The 18,130-nt window shown below is 44.9% G+C and overlaps 1 protein-coding gene across 3 annotated transcripts in view; it reads right to left on the bottom strand.

Moving 5' to 3' along the window:
* The window catches only part of PRICKLE1 (prickle planar cell polarity protein 1), a 66,507-nt gene that overhangs the window by 9,773 nt on the left and 38,604 nt on the right, over positions 1-18,130 (bottom strand). Inside the window, exons 1-2 of one of the 3 annotated variants that reach the window (XM_052790257.1) lie at positions 5,357-5,436; positions 4,419-4,621 (exon numbers count right to left, since the gene is read on the bottom strand). The exons of 1 other annotated variant lie outside the window; for it this stretch is intronic. The gene's annotated coding sequence lies outside the window, so the exon portion shown is untranslated. Of the gene's footprint in view, positions 1-4,418; positions 4,622-5,356; positions 5,475-18,130 lie in introns of those variants that run through there. One more of the 3 variants, XM_052790256.1, reaches the window with a different exon arrangement.

Here is an 18,130-nt window from a genome sequence, read left to right as displayed (position 1 = left end):
CAGTTCAGTATTCCTTGTGTTGCCCAGAACAATAAATGATTGAAGCATCATTACAACTTGCTACAAGCAATTCAAAAATGCTTAAGAGAGCTATAAAAATAAAACTACTCAAGAAAAAGAAAACTAGACACACACTACCACGTTTGGCAACCACAATGTATTTCAATATTAACGCTTGTCATCTTTTACACTTCTGCTTGTTTCACATCACAGGTTATATGTAGGTGTACCTAGGAAAGACTCATTGAGCAGATACCAACAAAAGGAATGAGCTCTTAAGCTCAACACGAGCTCTTCCAGAAGTCATTACTACCACCAATCTAGTAACACAAAAGACATGACAACCGCTTGTCAAAAACTAAAGAAATTGTTGTGAAAAGATGGTTGTGCAAGTAGCATCCTGTTTTTCACAAGGTAGGCACAGAGCAGTGAGCGTCTGCTGGATTCCTCTGAGAACTCTGTTTAACTGTATCGGAGCGGAAGGGCGTTGGTCCAGTTAAATATCTGAAAGCCAATTAGGCCAGATGAGGCTCTGTAAAATACATCATGATTGTTCTGTTAATTTAAAACCCTACAGGGAGATGCTTCTGTTGATTCATGAAGCCTGCAAAGCTTAATATCAGTGGGATCATTTTGAGTCACAACTGGCAAAGAAGGCTCTCACTAACATCTGTAGCGTTCCGCAGTAGAAAGCTTATTAAGATAAGTATCTTACATTAATTCTAGCAGTTCTTAGGAAATTCAGACAAGGAATTTCAGTGAAATACAGATAATCAAAAGCAAAGAGGATATACCCTACCACGACAGACATCCTGACCACTGGGGTTAGAAACAAGCTTGCTTTTACAGTACCACATTACACATCAGCTGTGCCTTCCCCATTTTTGGCAATTCTTTCACCTATGCATCTAAACACAGATGCCATTTCGTCAGTACTAGATCTGAGCTGTAGAAAATTTTAATCTCCTTGACATATAACCTTGCTGGTGGGTCTTAAAGGGGAGAGCAATCTAAAAACTTCCCATGGGTCCCACATTACATTGCCAGTCTCATCACCACCATATTAGAGAAAATAAGTTGCTGCTAGGTCACAGGTGGTAGAAAGATTTAAGACTGCGTACCCAAGTATTCTGCTAGTTACTCAACAGGAGTTTCTCCTCCTTCAAGCATGAGGCACTGGTTAGTGCCAGGCTCTGTTGATTCAGTACGTAAACCCAAACCTGTTCCATAAAAAGTGGCCACATGCATCCAAAGCTACAAACTCAGTGAAATGACGATATTCAGTATTACACAGTCTATCAATCCCCATTTTCAATACGTCTATACATTCCCACGCCCAATAAAAAGAGATGGGATTACTTAACTCTTCCGCTGGGCTAGTGCTCCAAAAAATTAGCTTGTTAACTTTACTCCAAAAACTTCTGGTTCAAAAACATACACACTATTTTTGGTGCACTGCTAAGATGCCAACACACTTCTATTACACTGCATAGCTGCACTGTAGTAAAAGATTCATTTAACACCTGATGGGGCAAGCAAACCTGCCAACCTCCCCTTTGAGAACAGGCTATTTCTACAAAGCTTGTGAGCTGTCAGGCAAATTTCTGAAATCTTACTCTAGCTGAACAACTGAAGGTTAGCAAAACTGCTTCCGAGCTTAGCATCACCATGTCACAATCTCTGCCAAGGAAGGTGAGAAAAACCAAACTCAATCCTAAACGCTCAATCCTATATATTTAAAATAGAAAGACAGACATCCCAGTACATACTAGATCCCTTAAATTAGCTTCCTTCAGAAAAAAATGATAAGACAAGTGATACAAAACTGTTTCCCTTCTCCACGTACTAGTGGAAATGAAGTCAAGCATCAGGTATGTTTTTGTTACTGCTTGTGTAAAACTGGCGTACGAGGAAGGAGGGACAGAGGAATACTGTGACATAGTTAAGAACTCGCTCTAGCAAAAAAAGGCAACAGTGCTCACTGTTGCAGATAGATGGGGATGCTCAGGTTGGCAGCTTGTGTCCCGCATCATCTATACCCAATTCTTAAGCGTAAAACCACTATGAGTATCACTGAGAAACCCAAGTCCTTCCAAGATGATCTTAGCAGCAGATGAACTGTTTTACAATTTCCCTTCAGAAAGGGGTAGATATCTGGTTTACAGTAATATGCCACTCACTGACACCTAAGCTGCTATTTCCAATTCTTACAGCACTGCAACACGAGAACTTGTGTTGGTCAAATTATCACTTTTCAAGAACTGACTCCTGCCCAATAACCCAGGAATAAAAGCAGTCACTAGGTGAAATACCTTCACCAACACTTCATTAGGCAGCCCGACCTCAACCGCACCACAGAAAGCAGATCTGAAATGTAATTCAGGCAAAGAGACAGGTTCAGCACTGCCAGTCCCCAGGCATTCGAGCAGGGTGTACCCCCGGCTCGCTCACACGATACCCAACGCTCACAAGCGCAAAGGTAATTCAGTAATTGCTTCTTCGTATTGATTGTTCAAAAACCTCTCTCCGTAAAGATCAAAGATTAACTTCTCTGACTTACTTTCTTCTCTTGAAAGACAAGGAAAAAACCCCAGAATCTGAATGCATGAAGACTTGTTAACCTTTCTGAGGATTTTTGAACACTAAGGCTACATGCTACTTCTACGTGGCAAAAAGCAGCGCTGGGTAACATTGGGATTTCAAGTATAACGAAGGTACGTAAGTGCGAGAGCGTTGCCTAATTCCAAAGGAAGACAAGGCATTGGTATGAGAGAGAGACCACGCTGCTTTTCCACGGAGACGGATCCTGCCTGAGTCGCCTCTGACCCATCCATTTCAGACAGAATGCGGTCCAGCTCCAGCAAGAGAAAGCCACAGACTCACAGGCCCATTTCCCGGTGACACAGGGCAGGTTGAAAGTATGGCTAGTAGAGAATAAAGGAAAAATACACCTCCCCTCCAACTGTTAAATGCAACTTTACAGTCAGGGTGCTCCTCCCCAGATAAGGCAATTGGAAATGTTTAAAGTGAGGTTCATAAATCTCAATGAACCGAGATTACTCAAAGGACAGTGTTCACTTTAAAAGAAAAACGCTACCATAGAGCTAATAGTAAGCCAGCTATAAAATGACTGACAGCACACCATATATCAATATGGCCATGTCACAAATATCATGGTGTTGCTGACAGTGAGGTTTCTGAAACAGCCCAGCTTAACAGCAGGCTATCTGCAGAACTGTTTTAGCAATTACTTGTTTAGGAGTTCTCCTTCCTCTCCTGCTCAAGTGTAATTTGGTTTGCTTTTTAAAACTACAGGGTTCTTCCTCCCTGCCCCCCAGCCACACTCATCCTTCAAAGTGATCCGTTTAAAATGATTACATCCTAAGGAAGATTCAAATGAATATAAACAACAGCTGAAAAAATAAATGCTTTCCGAGGGATGAGTAGAAAGGTGGTCTTTCTCCTCCTGCCACGACATCTACAAAACACAGCAAGGATGTTTTGTTTTGCTTTCTTAAAAGTCTGTGGAATGTTTTGAGGTTTCGGCTCTGTTCAAATACTGCCTCTCAAAAAAAAGCTTCATAGCCTACAAGGAGGTATTTCACTGGCAGCTTGACAAGTATGAATAACATAATTGAATTAAACAGCTAAATATCATTTAAAAAGAAAAGCAATTAATACCTTTTTTCCACTGATGTATTAAAACGACCGTATTCTGACAGAGGTCTTAGAAGCAAAGACAAACTACGCTCCTAATTACAACAAACCTATTGGTACACAAAACATTAGGGTATCAGACTTGGAGCAAAGCTGTTGCTGAACCCCATATGAAGTTTATCCCCGTGCTAGGATTTCCAGCTCACTGATTATGTTCACCCCTGACCAGATAGAAGAGGTCGTGATTTGTGAGCACAGTTAGACAAACATCTCCTTGCCCATCCCCTGCTGTTTTACTCTGTCCTGCAGGGCAAATTGTTTAACAACTTTTTTGTTAGAAGGCTTGTTAACAAGGCTATAGGGGATACAAGATGCATATCACATGCATCCATTCACAATGAAGGCTCAACGAGTTAAGATTAGCATGGCCAGCCCATTCACCTGCTTATTTAATCCCTGGTGCACGATAACTACATTAGAAGAGCAAGGGTGTAATACAGCAGCAATAAGCCACCACAAAATAACTATTAATAATTTAAAGACCATTTCCAATACGTCTTACGGGAATGATCAGAAAGCCCCATTCCCTAGCTACAGTACAAATAACCTATTTACGGACAGCTCTGTACTTGGGAAATCTGGATCCGCAGTCGATGAGCAGAATTTGTGTGGGCACCAGCCCACAGCAACTGCTTCAGCTGTTGGGTCCTTCCAGTAAGGAGCTATCCAGAGCAGGGGGGAAAGGAACGAAGCCTGCGTACTTGTTCATTCAGCAGGCCTTTAGATGGACCCTAGAAGCAAGAACTGTTCTCCCTTCCATTGGCCAGCCCACAAGCACTGACAGAAGAATGAACTGCTTTCCTCCTCTAGCATCCTAGCGCAAAGATCACTTTCCCAACTGGAAGCCGGACGATCCTTCTCGGGGTGTTTTCCTTGGACGAGCTATACCGCAAAGACAGGCTACCTGCGTTAACAAAAGGAGGAAGCACGGTGACAAAAGCATCGCCCCACGCCAACACCTCGGATTTGGATGTCTTACGCTCAGCGCTGCGCAGAACACGACCGCAGGCTGCAGTTCAGCAAGAACCAAACCTCTAGCCGAGGAAGCGGTATTCTCACGGATGCTTCCCCCCCTCCTCTCCTTAAGAGGGTGTACAGATTTAGAAAGAAAGAAATCTTGCCTTTTACAGTCTCCCATTGATTTTTTTTTTTTAATTCTATTTTAAACAGCAGCCAGACTTTACTCCAATGTACACATATACTCAGGTTTCACCCCGTCACCTGTTGGCTCCCGAACAACACCCTTCTTTGTTAGGGCTCACAGCCCTCATTTGAGACGAGTTTCCAGAGAAAACACTTCAAGAAAGTGTTCAATAAGTCACAAGACTGGAGTTGTAAAAAAAAAAACAAAACCAAAAAAACCCCAAAACCAACGCAAAAACCTAACGAAATCCCGCGCACAGCCCAGCTTATCCTGACAGACGGGCCGGGACGATGCCTTCTTCAGCAGGCAGAGCTCCCTCAGGGATGGCGGAGGGGGGGGGGGGGGGGGGATATTTCCCGTCCCGCCCAAGTTTCAAGGACGTGACGGTGGGTCAGAGGCTCCCCCAGCCCCCCCCTGGGTCCGAAGGTACCCCGTCCCCCACCCAGCCGCTCCGGCGGAGAGAAGGACACCCCCCCCCCCCCCAAATTAAATTACCTCTTGACAGCACCGGAACGGCGGCGGAGCCGGGAGAAGCGGCTCAGCAGAGGCGATGCCCGCTGAAGACCCGACCCCGCGCTCCCGCTCTTTTAAACCCAGACCCTTTCCCCGCTCCCCCCCCCCCGGGGCGTCTGTAAGGACGGACAGACCCGCTGAGGCGTCCGCAGCTCCCGGCTCCGCCACGGAGAGCGGCTCCTTTCCCTTCCCTTCCCGGGCAGGTCCGGAGGAGCGGCCAGCGCCAGGCACAGCCCCACAGAGGAAAACGGGGGGTGTGTTGTGGAGGGGGGGGCTCCTCCTGCCCTGTCCCGCCTGCTGGGAGCGCGGCGGGAGAGCTACCTGCGCCGCCCCCCCCCCCCCGCCCTCCTCCTCCTCCCCCCCGGGGCTGCCAACCGGGGGTGGGGGTGTGAGCAGCCTCCCCCTGAGCGCCGTCCGCCCCTCACCGTTCCTCCGGCGGGCGGGAGGAATTTCTCCCCCCCCCCCCCCCCCCCGCCATCTTCCCTTCAAAGTGCTGCCCGAGGCGGGGGAGGGAGAGAAGAGGCGGGGGGGGGGGGTAGCCGCTCCTGCCACCCACCCCCAGGCAGGAAGGGTCGCATCTCGGGGGCAAAGCGGCAAAGACACCCCCCCCCCCCCCACGGGGACCCCTTATCTGGGGGGGCCCCGCCGTGCAGGACGGGGACGAGGTACTTCGCAGACACTTATCGCTTCCCCCCAGGAAGGGAATTTGCATGAATTTAAATTCACTCTTCCAAATTTGAATGACTTTGCCCGCGGGGTGCGAAGGGGAGCCGGCCCTGAGGGGTAAAGCCGCAGAGAGAAGCATCCCTGTCCCCATCCCTGTCCCCCCCCATATGCCTGTCCCCCATCCCCCGTGCTCATTAACCATTGCCAGACGCAGCCAGACAGAAAGGCAGGCTGATGGATCCAGACCAAGGCCGGGCTTATCTGATCTCAAGCCGCAAAGCCCATCCTGGGTTAACGACGTTAAAAAACAGCCGATCCCCATCACTAAGCCGACCTGCCGTGAGATGCGCCCAGAGACCTCGCAGTCACTCGCAGAACCAACCGTGGGTGAATGAACGAGGTCCCGCACGGATCCAACCCTGTGAAATCAAAGCTGCAGTCTGCAGCTCCTGCAGCGGGGGGGGGGGGAACCAAAAAAAAAAAAACCACCAAACCAAACCCCCAAACCTGCTTAAACTCCAGCGAATTAACCAGCTCCAATCCTTCCACACCCCATTTCCCTTCCATAAGCAGTTTCGCTGGTTGTACCACCTCCGTTCTTAAACTGCTAAGTTGTTTTGAGGTCAAAGTTGGCCTATCACTTGGATGAACCAGAGATTTTGTCAGAGCTTTTGTCAGTGCCTGCTTTACAAGACCCAGACTGTTTCTATTCTGTTTGTTGGACTGAACAGACCCCATCTGGTGGCCAGCTGAACATCTGCCAACTCCATTCATCATTAATCAAAAATGGAAATGTCAGGAATAATGTTTATTCTTCCCCACTACACGACTGAATTAAATACCAACAATTTGCATATATTGTCTACTCCTTTTCCAGGGGTGCCTGACCTTTTCTCAGTAGTTCCCCGCAGCAAGGGCTCACCGCGTCTGCACAGCACATTGCAAAAAGGAGAATCTCATTTGGGGACTTCTGCAGCACAACCAACTCAGCGGCTGCAGATGAGTTTGCAAAGTTTTCCTGACCTAGAGCCTACCGAAGCCAAAGAAGAGATGCTCCCTGACTTTACCGGGCAGTCAAACTGTCCCCGATCTTGCTAACACTTTCCCTGACACTGAAGTGTTTGAGGGCCTACAGAGATAGTTGGCTGCATTGCTCTTTTTTCCCCAGATTTTTCTGGCTTGAGCACAGAAACTACTATATTGTTCCAGGCAATGCACTTACAGATTATCAGGCCAAAAACAACCATTGCAATCTTCTAGCCTGAACTCATGTGGTCATACGATTTTCCTGAAATTACTGTCTGCACGAACAAAACATTTGATTTTGATTTAAAAGTACCAGCAATGAAAAACCCACTACAACTCCTGTTAAATCCACTACAGCCCTTGTTCAATTGTTTCAAGTAGTCAATAATTTTAAACGTGTTTGTTTTTTTTTTTAAATCTCGGATTGCTGCATTTCAGTGCTCAAATGCTGGATAGTACCATCCCCTTGAACGTTAGGCTTAAGAACCAGCTATCGTAACTCCCCCCAGGCATTCGCAAATTCTGAAAGTCATTCCTTAACTATCTCCTTTGATTCAGGCTACTTTCCACAAGAACAAATGTGTTGCTACGATATTTTTTTTTTTATTTTTACACAACAAATACGACAGCATACATACTTGTTATCCGAAGCATGAACCATGCTACAGAAGTTGCCTTAAAAAAAAAAAAAAGCTAAAAAAAGACAGGCACAAACCAACTTGCCCTTTAAGGCATGTTACAAATTCTTGACTGTGGCTGGGTAGAGCTGATCCTTCAAAGAACCGGATGCTTCAAGGGACCTGTAATGGATATAGGTCCTTTTGCCCTAAGGTATTAGCACAAATTTAGCCTAGGTAACAACTTTCCTGTATTACTGACCAGGCCAGGGGTGTTCTTCTGGCCTCTAAGAAATACCCTCAGCTGTATCAGTGTGGTTTCCCAGTTCGCAATTATCCACATCAGGGAACATCCCCTGAGATAACACTGGTAATTGCTACCTTTGTTGGCAATCACAGAAGAGAGACCAAGGAGCAGAAAACGCATTAACCTCTTGTGCTTCAGAGGTGGCTTCTCTGGGTAGGACAGTGGCATAACACCCACCTCTCAAGCCCAATTAGTTCTGTGGATAAACAGAAGAGTTCATCCTCTACATCATCACCCTTTAATGATCACCACCTCCACTGCAAAAGTTTTAATTAAGGATCATGTCACCTGTTCATTTAAAATAAAAAGTCATGAGTCAGCTATGAAAGGTGAAAGTATGCAGTAAGGTGAATGGAAGCTAGAACAACAACAAAAAAAATATCTGAGTAATAGTTCTTCTAGAGAAGTCAATGAGAAACCTATTCAAAATAAACCAGGTTTCATGTTTTGAAACAAAACCAACCAATAAAGGTTTTGCATGTTTCCGATAGCACACGAGGAGCCCACAGAGCAGGAATTACAACTGCTCCCCAAGGGTTTAGGCACAAATCAAAGCCCACCTAGCGCAGGCGGGTCCAGCCCTTCCGGAATCTGAGGGACAACGACCAGACCAGGTATGGTCCTGCCTGCAGGCTACAGCACAGGGAGCTCTAGGACCTGTTCACAGCACCAAGGTCCTTTCCACCTTCAGTGGTCCCAGGTCTATATGCCCTTGAGGGAGTGAAGAGGCCAGGCTAAGGGATGCGGTTTCACCAGGGTCTGAACTGATCTACTGGAAAACCCACCCCAGTGAAAAAACACCAGTTTAGTTCCTTGGATCTGCCGGTGTTAGCACAAGGGAAAAACCAGGACCAGCTCCTAGGAGGCTGGACTGCCGTGGAGCTGTGGGCTCAGCTGTCCATTTCGCTCCCTCTCTCCTCTGGGCGAACAGGGAGTTGGGGGCCTTGCAAACACAAGGGCAAGGGGGTCTTGCTTGGCTGATGCATAAACGGCCTGACCTCCAAGACCACTTTACGGAACGCTCCAATACAAGTGAAATTTAACTACGTTCACCTTGGTGCGTTCAGATACCCCTACGGACATCCACCCGCATCTCTAGATATTTGAACGTCTTGTCAAACCTGGCCCTAGGCCTCCTCTTGCAGGTTAAGAACATCAGTGTGGAAGTAGGTGCCTTTGTAGGTGGGAACCGTTTGCACAGTTCTACCACTACATATGATCCCTAGGAGACACCTGACACGCTGGATGCCCTTGAAGCAAAGCTGAAGCCTGGAAGGACCCTAATGGGCCACCAGAGCAAGGCCACCCTTCGTGCTGCTCTGTGCCTACAGCCACAGGTGAAACCTCCTCATGCTCTCCCCGTTCAGCACCGATTCCTCCTGCCCACGCGAACAGGGGGAGTTTAGCACCAACAGCGGATCGCCACGTGCTGCTGGAAGCAGAGGGAGACCAGTCCCCTTACTGGTTCATTGGGGCCTCTCGACTGTGTCGCTGGCTGGTGTCTTTCTGTATTGTCTTTTTTGAGGCTGCAAAGAAAGGGCATGGAGGCAGCACCTCATGAGTTCCGATGGCTCCAAAGTCTGAATCTTTTAAATAACATTTAAAAACATAGAGAAAACCAGCTCTGTAGGAGACATGCAGGCAATAGACAAGAGATGATATGCAACAGAGAGGGAGAGCTATAGGGCTTAAAAGGCAGCATGCATGTGAAACGCAACATGTTAAAAAAATATGGGTAAGACAACTTTTGCCCAGCACAGGTTTGTGACTGAGTCAGGGTGCTCGGTTTCCACCCTCCTCTTTGCTGCATTCCCTGTGATCCTAACAGTCTGCCCTCTGCCTGCCTCAATGTCGATGGAGCAGTGACAATGCCCCAAACAACTTTAGAAAGCAAAGGAAAACTTCCAATGGAAATATTAACATCAGATAACAAATCAGGAGACAATCAAGTAGCACTAGACAAGTAATAATAATTAAAAAAAATGCCCATTTTTATTTTCACCCGCCAAACAATGGCATAGGGATCTGCCGAGGCATCCGGCAACCAGGCATCAAGGAAGGCAACAGCACCTGGACAGCTTGTTACAGAGAGCTACACCAGCTACCACGGGCATGCAGACTGGCCAGCATCAGCAACTGCGTGTTGGGAATGAACGTCTAAGAGAGGTTTATTTTATTTCCTTTCCTTTTCTTAACGCGCTCAGAGTTGAAGACCAACACACCTTTTAAAACCGCGATCCTACTTTGCTCCAGCAGCAAAGAATTAAAGTTTCATTAAAATGCCCTTCCTTGTGGGATCGGGCTAGGACTTGCTCCTGAACCAACAGGTCTGTTGCCATATCTGGAAACTCGTAACCCCACAGGCTTTTCTGAAGACAGTAATCTTGATTTTATCATAATTGGCTTCACGCAGCCCACAGTCGCACAGGGCAGAGGTAACCACCCAGGTGCCCACAATACCACTGCAACCGCCAGCTGACGGGCACGAGCAGGGCTCTCCTACCCACATCGACACCCTCAGTTAATTAGCACCCCATTTCCCAGGCTGCACAAGGCACAACGAAATGCATTGCAACAACATGCGCCTGCAATGCTTTGCCAGTAGCAGAGGCTGACGCAGGGTGGAATCGCTGCCTGGGTTTTTAATAACACCCCAGCGCAAACACCATTATGCAATGGGGAAGGTGTTGCAGAGCCAGTGCTAATGCACTGTTTGCTTATTGAGGGACTTTTCAGGCAGGTATTGTGCCAAAGCCTGTGCGGATGATGAATGATGTCACTCTTATCTGTGTCGAGCTCCATTCTCAGGCCTTGCCTCTGAAGAACTCCTCACAATTTATCTAAATTGGTTTGGAAATTGGTTTAGATTAAAAAAGAAAATGGTGCAAGCTGTGTGGCTCTTCTACTATGGTCCACACACATACACACACATGAAGGGATACTCACCCCAGGAGTGGGGCATCCATGTAAAGAAACTAATACTTAAACTAATATTTAAACTAGTATTTAAAAACAAATTTCAAACCCTTTGAGTACAGTTTTGTTGCGTGAGTAATGCTCCCGTTACACTCAGTCTGCCCTGTCGCTGGTGATGCTTTTCAACAGCCTAAACTTAGGGACAAAAAAACCCCAGGGGATTGAGTTTAAGTGAAGGCAAAGTTTGACTTGGAAGATTACTACTGCTGCTGCAGCATTATATCTAGAGAAAACAAAATTCAGTTTTAAGCCAAAGATGAGATTTGCAAAGGTTTGTGGTAATCTCCTCTTGCTTAAAATCTGCAGGGGGAGGGAAATCTAGCAGGTACCCAGCAGAGCACTACATTGCCATTTTCCAGAAGCCATACCCACAGCATGCTACAAACACAGGGAAGAGAACAATGCTTAGATTCACTGTTAGTTTATTTTACCAAATTAATCTCGCAGGCCCTCCTCAAGGCAGACAGTGATGCAAGGAGGATGTAAAAAATGTCAGGTGGATAACGAGATACATTACATCTTTATTAGCTTTCTGTAGTGCAGCAGTTGCAAGAGAAACAGAGAGACTACCAGATTGATGAGCTGTCAAGACTGAAGGCCACAAAACTCTACCAAAAGGCATCACCAAAAAAAGGTAAGTGTTTCAGTCTTTTGCATAGGAAGATCAATGGCTAAATAATTATCCCAGCCAGGTAAGCCTGGGCACAGTCCTCTCACTTCTTGCTCAGCAAACAAAAACCTGTCTCAAAGCTGGGCAGGCTTCTACCTCAACAGAGGTTCATCACTCTTCTATCCACCCAGCTCATGCTCTTGGCTACTGCTGTTACTGTAGCTTGCTTGATTTTTATAAAGTTTCTTTTTTCTTCATGCTTAAGAAGGCTTGTCATGGGCTAGGCAGCATCCAAATGACACCCTGACTCGAGACACTAATGCATAGTTTTAAAATTAGTTTCCATGCTTTGTTGCTGCCTTAAAACAGGAGGGATACTAAAATCTCCTCCTTCCCCTTCTTCTCTCCTACCCCCCCCCAAAAAAAAGAAGAAAAAAAGAGAAGAAAAAAAAAAGTCCTCCACCTAACTGAAGTTCCTTCTATGAGAGCCATGAAGGTTTCCCCCTCACTCCCATGACTTTTTTGAATGCGTTAGAAATCTCCACAAGCTGGCATCTTGCTAAAAAAATTTCCCACTGTCTTGTTTCCCAATGGAAGTGCTGTAACATAACCCATTACCCCAAAATGGGCACCAAACCAGCCCCTATTTACATGCCTGGGCAAATAAAACCCAATGTTAAGGGGGTTCTGCCCTTAGTACAAACTTCACCTTACTAACATTAATCTAACTGTGTATGACCAAATAAGATGTGGGGTAAACATGCAAGGTTTAAGCTTGCTGTCTCTTTTCCTAGGAGGGTTATGATTCAGCACGTTTTCTGGGAAACCCGAACAGGCTCTCCGCCGAACAGAGTGAGGAATGATGATTTGGGAGTATCCTGGTTTCAGCTGGGATAGAGTTAACTGTCTTCCTAGTAGCTGGTACAGTGCTATGTTTTGAGTTCAGAGCGAAGAATGTTGATAACACTGATGTTTTCAGTTGTTGCTCAGTAGTGTTTAGACTAATGTCAAGGATTTTTCAGCTTCTCATGCCCAGCCAGTGAGAAAGCTGGAGGGGCACAAGAAGTTGGCACAGGACACAGCCAGGGCACCTGACCCAAACTGGCCAACGGTGTATTCCATACCATGTGACGTCCCATCCAGTATAGGAAGTGGGAAGTGGGGGGGGGCAGGGATTCGCCACCCAGGGACTGGCTGGGTGTCGGTCAGCAGGTGGTGAGCAATTGCACTGCGCATCATTTGTACATTCCAATCCTTTCATTATTGCTGTTGTCATTTTATTAGTGTTATCATTATCATTATTAGTTTCTTCTTTTCTGTTCTATTAAACCGTTCTTATCTCAACCCACGGGTTTTGCTTCTTTTCCCGATTTTCTCCCCCATCCCACTGGGTGGGGGGGAGTGAGTGAGCGGCTGCATGGTGTTTAGTTGCTGGCTGGGGTTAAACCACGACAGGGAGGTTACATACTTTTTTTTTTTCCCCCTCCAAGTATGATTAGTTTTTCTCTGCTGGTTTAGCTCCCAGAACTGGTTTATTGCAGGATGAGTTGAGCGCAATTGTCAGTATTAGGGAGGGGATGGGAGGAAAGCCCAGAGGGAGGGTCCCACTCCTGGTCAGTAGCTAGCTATTAAAACTACACTGATATATCAAAACCACATCAAAAGGCAGCCAGGGAAGATGGCTTCACCAGCACTTCTCTCAATTGCTTGCCAAGTGCCCTTGGGATTATGGACACACAGGTATGAACAGAGGAGAAAGATTAGGCAGGAAGTGCTAGATCAGTAAAAACCCCAGACCTAATAGAGTCACACAGTCCAAAGGCATTTGAAAGAGTCAAATTTCTCCTCCAAGTATTCCCTTCACCACAGACCTAGATGCTTAGGATTGGGTGGTGGAGACATAAAGCGTTCCTTTCCTTCTCTTCATCTCCACTGCACTTGAAATTCAAGGCCAAGTGTCTGTTCCAGATGCGAGTTATGCCTGGTTTTCAGCAGGCAATAGGGAAGATCTCAGTTAAACTGTTTCTCCCTGTTGTAGTAACAATTAAATATCTTGCCAGTTGGTGTGGAAAGGGTAATGACTGCTGGCTAAGAAACATAAGTAACTGGATTTCTATTTGAATATTTAAGTCCCCTAAATATCAAGCTTCACTTCATCACCAACATGACATTACTATAGACAAGTCTGGAGCCTCCGATATGTGTGTCTTTCCTTAACTGTATTTATAGAAATGTTTGCAGAATAAGCATATTTTCAGAGTAAAAGATTTTAGATTATTCACAGTAATGAAAATCCTTATGTATGAAGCACACAGTACAACTGAAGATTGTTTTAAGAACACTCAACTGGCACTCTTGACATGAGTGACCTTTGTACAAGCATCCATTTATCCTTAAGTCCTTACGGTACTGTCAGCTGCTGAAACAGCAACTGCTTGACAATACCTGACACCTGATATTCAGCTGGCAGCCTCCAAGCTTTAAGCTACACCCACCTGGGCTTGCCAGCATGTCCCAGCTTTTCTTACCAGCTTGCTCAGGAGGATGGATTCCTTCAGATGCGTAGCCTTGAAGTAATAATGCCTGCCTTTGAAAGAGTACCAGAATTTAATGGAAGTGAACAAGTGCGTTTGCAATCTACGGCCATAGACAACGCATGCTTCTAGAACAGGCAACCTCCACCCCCATTTTTAAGAATATATTTACATTCAGCCACTACGAAGTGAAGCATTTCATCATTGCTATGAGTTCCAACATCAGAGGTTGAGGGAATCTGCTCAAGTGTCAGGCCACTTTCACAAAGATAGTTCAGGATTAAATTCTGCAGTTTCCAAGGAAGAAGTTCAATCATTTTCAGGATGAGACAGCAGAAAAACATCCAACCTTTCCACTACATAATGCTTCAGTATCTTTTAAACAGGTTTTGAAAGCAAATATTTGAGGTAGCAATGTGAACTCAAGGCAAAACCCCAAATTGCGACAAATCAGGTTTTGTTAAGTAAAACCTGTGAATATCAGAGCTGCTTGATCTGGCTTCAGATATGTCTGACAGGTGATTTGTCAAGACATGGCATTTTTACAGATCTGAGAAATGGCAATTGTCACATACAGAGTCTATAAAAAGTCCTGAGAATATTCATGTATGTTTAGTGTTAGTTTAAGTTTTCAACGATTTAGTACCTTTAAACTTGTGTATTTTCCTGACTTGCTTTCTTGTCTACAACAATTATTGCTGAGACAAGATTAACTCTTAGACAATTAGTAAGCAGAGGAGAGATGAGAATAAGTGTTTCACAACAGCCATATACACATGACTCTCCAGCTTGATGTAATCTTTGGATTTTTGTGTTACACACACATCCCTCCCTCCTCAGTCATCATCTACTTTCTCTTCAGTGGTACTCCTTCATAATTCTCCTTCCCTGATATGCAGAAGTAATGAGTCAGTGATAATTCAGTGATAATTACATTGTTTTTGTAAATGCAATCAATTGACAACTGGCCTGGACTTTACTTCCACATCGTAACAAGAACTAGAGTGTTCTGAAGGTACTCTGAACCTTGCACCAGTCAAATTTTAAAACAAGAAACACTTTTTCCAACAAAGAGCAGGGTGGGGATTTGGGCAAGAATCACTTTTTAGGTTTGGACGATTGGCTTTCATCAGCAGATATCCTGCCCCACACCTCCAGACTGGTGTAAGCTCCATTTACAGAAAGAGCACATTAAAGAAGAGAAAAAAAAAAAAAGATAAAAGGTTTAAAAAGACAATCTAGTTAAATTAGCTCCAGTTTCATTAAGGAGACTTCAGTTACAGAATGGAGACTCCTGACCTTGTTTTGAGCACGGCCACTGCTTTCTCAAACAGCTTGGTGCCATTATGCAGTCAGATTAGAAAGTCCTTCCACAATCAATTCTTGGTGTGCTAATCAGATAATATCTAAGATTTGGCAAGACTTAGTTACCACGCAAAGGTCCAGAGAGGTGCCCACTCAGCGGGAGTGAAACCAGCTCTCGCAGAATTTTACATAGCCTGTTTGCACCACATTAAACTACAGAAAATAAAGAATGTCCATACCAACCCAGACTGGCTCTGTGTCGGGACCACAGAGCCTCCAGTGTTACTCGGCTTCCTCTTGTAAATGAGGTTAAGGCTGGATTTACTTCTTCTCTATGCATCACACCGGGAAGAGTATTCTTGGAGAAATCTGCATAGCCAAAACCAGCTTGTAGTGCAGGGTTAGAAGCATGCACTTGGCACCGTCTGAAGTACCCAAGCAGGTGATGACTTGTTAAAATTGCAGCTAGATCAGCTCCTGCTTGGTACCATGAGACTATGCCACCATCACTGATTGATTCTTCAAGACATGAATGATCGAGTGGCATCAGCTGTGCCACTGGGATGACACACCTGCAAGAGGAACAGACATCACAAATGAGGAAGAGGAAGAATGCTGGGGGAAGTGGAAGAGGATGGCTAGTACTCTGCAGCTTAGATGCTAAAATAAGACCTTTGTACCTAATTACAACCTTATTACTCAGCTGTCACAACTGCAATGGGCAGGTTGCCTCCTCTTGATTTCTCTAATCTACAGGAGACAGTGGAGCTAATGTAAAAAGGTCAAAAAAACTGAATCAATACACTGATCACCCCAGCAGTGGATTTTCAATGGAGAACTATTAGCATGCAGTGAAAATGACTGAGGTAATTTTAGGAGATGCAGTTATCTGTAGCTTTTCCCCATTAAGCCTTGTAACTCTCTCAGTGAGAATTTAAGAGCATATATACTTCGACTTCTGTGTGAAGTTAATAACTGCACAAGAGACAAACAGTGGAACAAGCCATTCACATCTTGTACTATCAACAAATAAATGCTGGAGAGCAAGTTTTTGGATCCAACTATTACCTCTAATTACACCTATCTCTATGAATAAATGAAAACTAGTTTGCATTTTTTCCCTGATCATTAGCCTCATTTACATAAGTGTTATGAGGCCAGTTCTTTATCCATTAGCGTGAATTAAGCGATACCCTGCTGGGTGCAGGACTGTTCAGACATGCTGACTGCGGAGCAGCTGCTCTCCTCCTTTGGTATTGAATGTTGATTAGCATCATAGCACGTTGACACACTGCAGGGCATATCATGTGTCACACTATGGCATACAACATTTAATGAGAACCCAAAGCAAATCCCATAGTTTAGAAAGACAATCTCTGTGCTGAACAGCAAGGCAATAATTAAGCACATGGTCTGTCTTGGGAACGACTGAATCCCTCAAACAGTAGGCATTCATGTTTTGGGACAACACTGACTACCTGAGGCAGAGCTGTACAGTTTTTTTAGTTATTCTAAGCAGTACCAAGTGTACCCACTGCCAAATTATCAAATCTAGCCACATTTTCCAGCAAAACACTTGTACATTACTCTTGCAATTCTGATCTATGAGACAGAACAAAGCTTCTGTATCATTAGACTTATACAGAACATTTAAAGAAAGACACGGCAGCTATGAAAACAGTGCACGATACAAAGTCAACTCCTCAAATACTGATCAAGGTTTAATACAGATCTCCAGTGGAGCTTTTACATTCTTTGTCAGCTTTCCTCATCTGAAAGATGGGTTGACACCACCTTGTCTTGCAAAGACTCATTACTTACTTGAATGCTACTTTGACAATACTGTAAAATAGTGCATCATTGTATTATCAACATTTCACTACTTTGACACTATTAAATGGAAGCAAAGAAAAGCTTTTCACAACAGTGGAGAAGTTAACGTCACAACCATTCAAATTTATGGAGAAACTCTGGTTATTTTACAAGAAAACATGTTTCACGATGAGAGGTAACGACACAAGAATGCTGAAAGCACTGCTGCCTCAACTCATCCGCAAAGCAGCATCCACGAAATACAACAGTTAGTTTGTTCTGAATGACTGGAACTTGATTAGTAGAAGTTTCAGCATGTGCATCTTTTCTCTAGAAGACCAATGCAGCAGCAGAATCCACTTTTACAGCTAAACAACATGTTTTGCTCTGCATGGCGCTCTCTTGCTCCTAGGCACTGATGTAAGCAAAACAGGAAAATCCCTCTGGGGAAGAGCGGGCCAAGTTTGGTCACTGGAGTTGATCTAATTACCATCACAGTTGTACATCTGTTTCAAAGAGCAGAGCTAGAACCCTCATATGAGAGGTGTTAGAAGAAATTAGACATCATTAATCAGAAGAATGATGATGAAGCATAAAACAACCCGCTATTTTTTCTGTGCTGTTCACAATACAGTGACTTTGCAGGAGAACATCATAGCATTAACAAGGGGCCAAAAAGTTTTACATCTACAGCTCAGTCCACGGACACAGCTAAGAAGGGATACCTCACAACTCTATTTGAAAAGATAAAGGAAAAAAAAAAAATCACGAAAGGTCTCCAAATTGCATGCTCTCTTCTTTTTCTTCTCCCACAACTCCAGGGCACAAAGACATTTTTCAGATTTGGTGGAAAGAAGCCACTTCAGAGGCTGGGCTTTGTATTAAAAGAGGCCTTGCCTTTTA

This window comes from Harpia harpyja, chromosome 6 (assembly GCF_026419915.1).
Source record: "Harpia harpyja isolate bHarHar1 chromosome 6, bHarHar1 primary haplotype, whole genome shotgun sequence".
NCBI lineage: Eukaryota > Metazoa > Chordata > Aves > Accipitriformes > Accipitridae > Harpia > Harpia harpyja.
The sequence above is the reverse complement of the archived record's forward strand: the minus strand, read 5'-3'. Positions and strand labels throughout refer to the sequence as shown.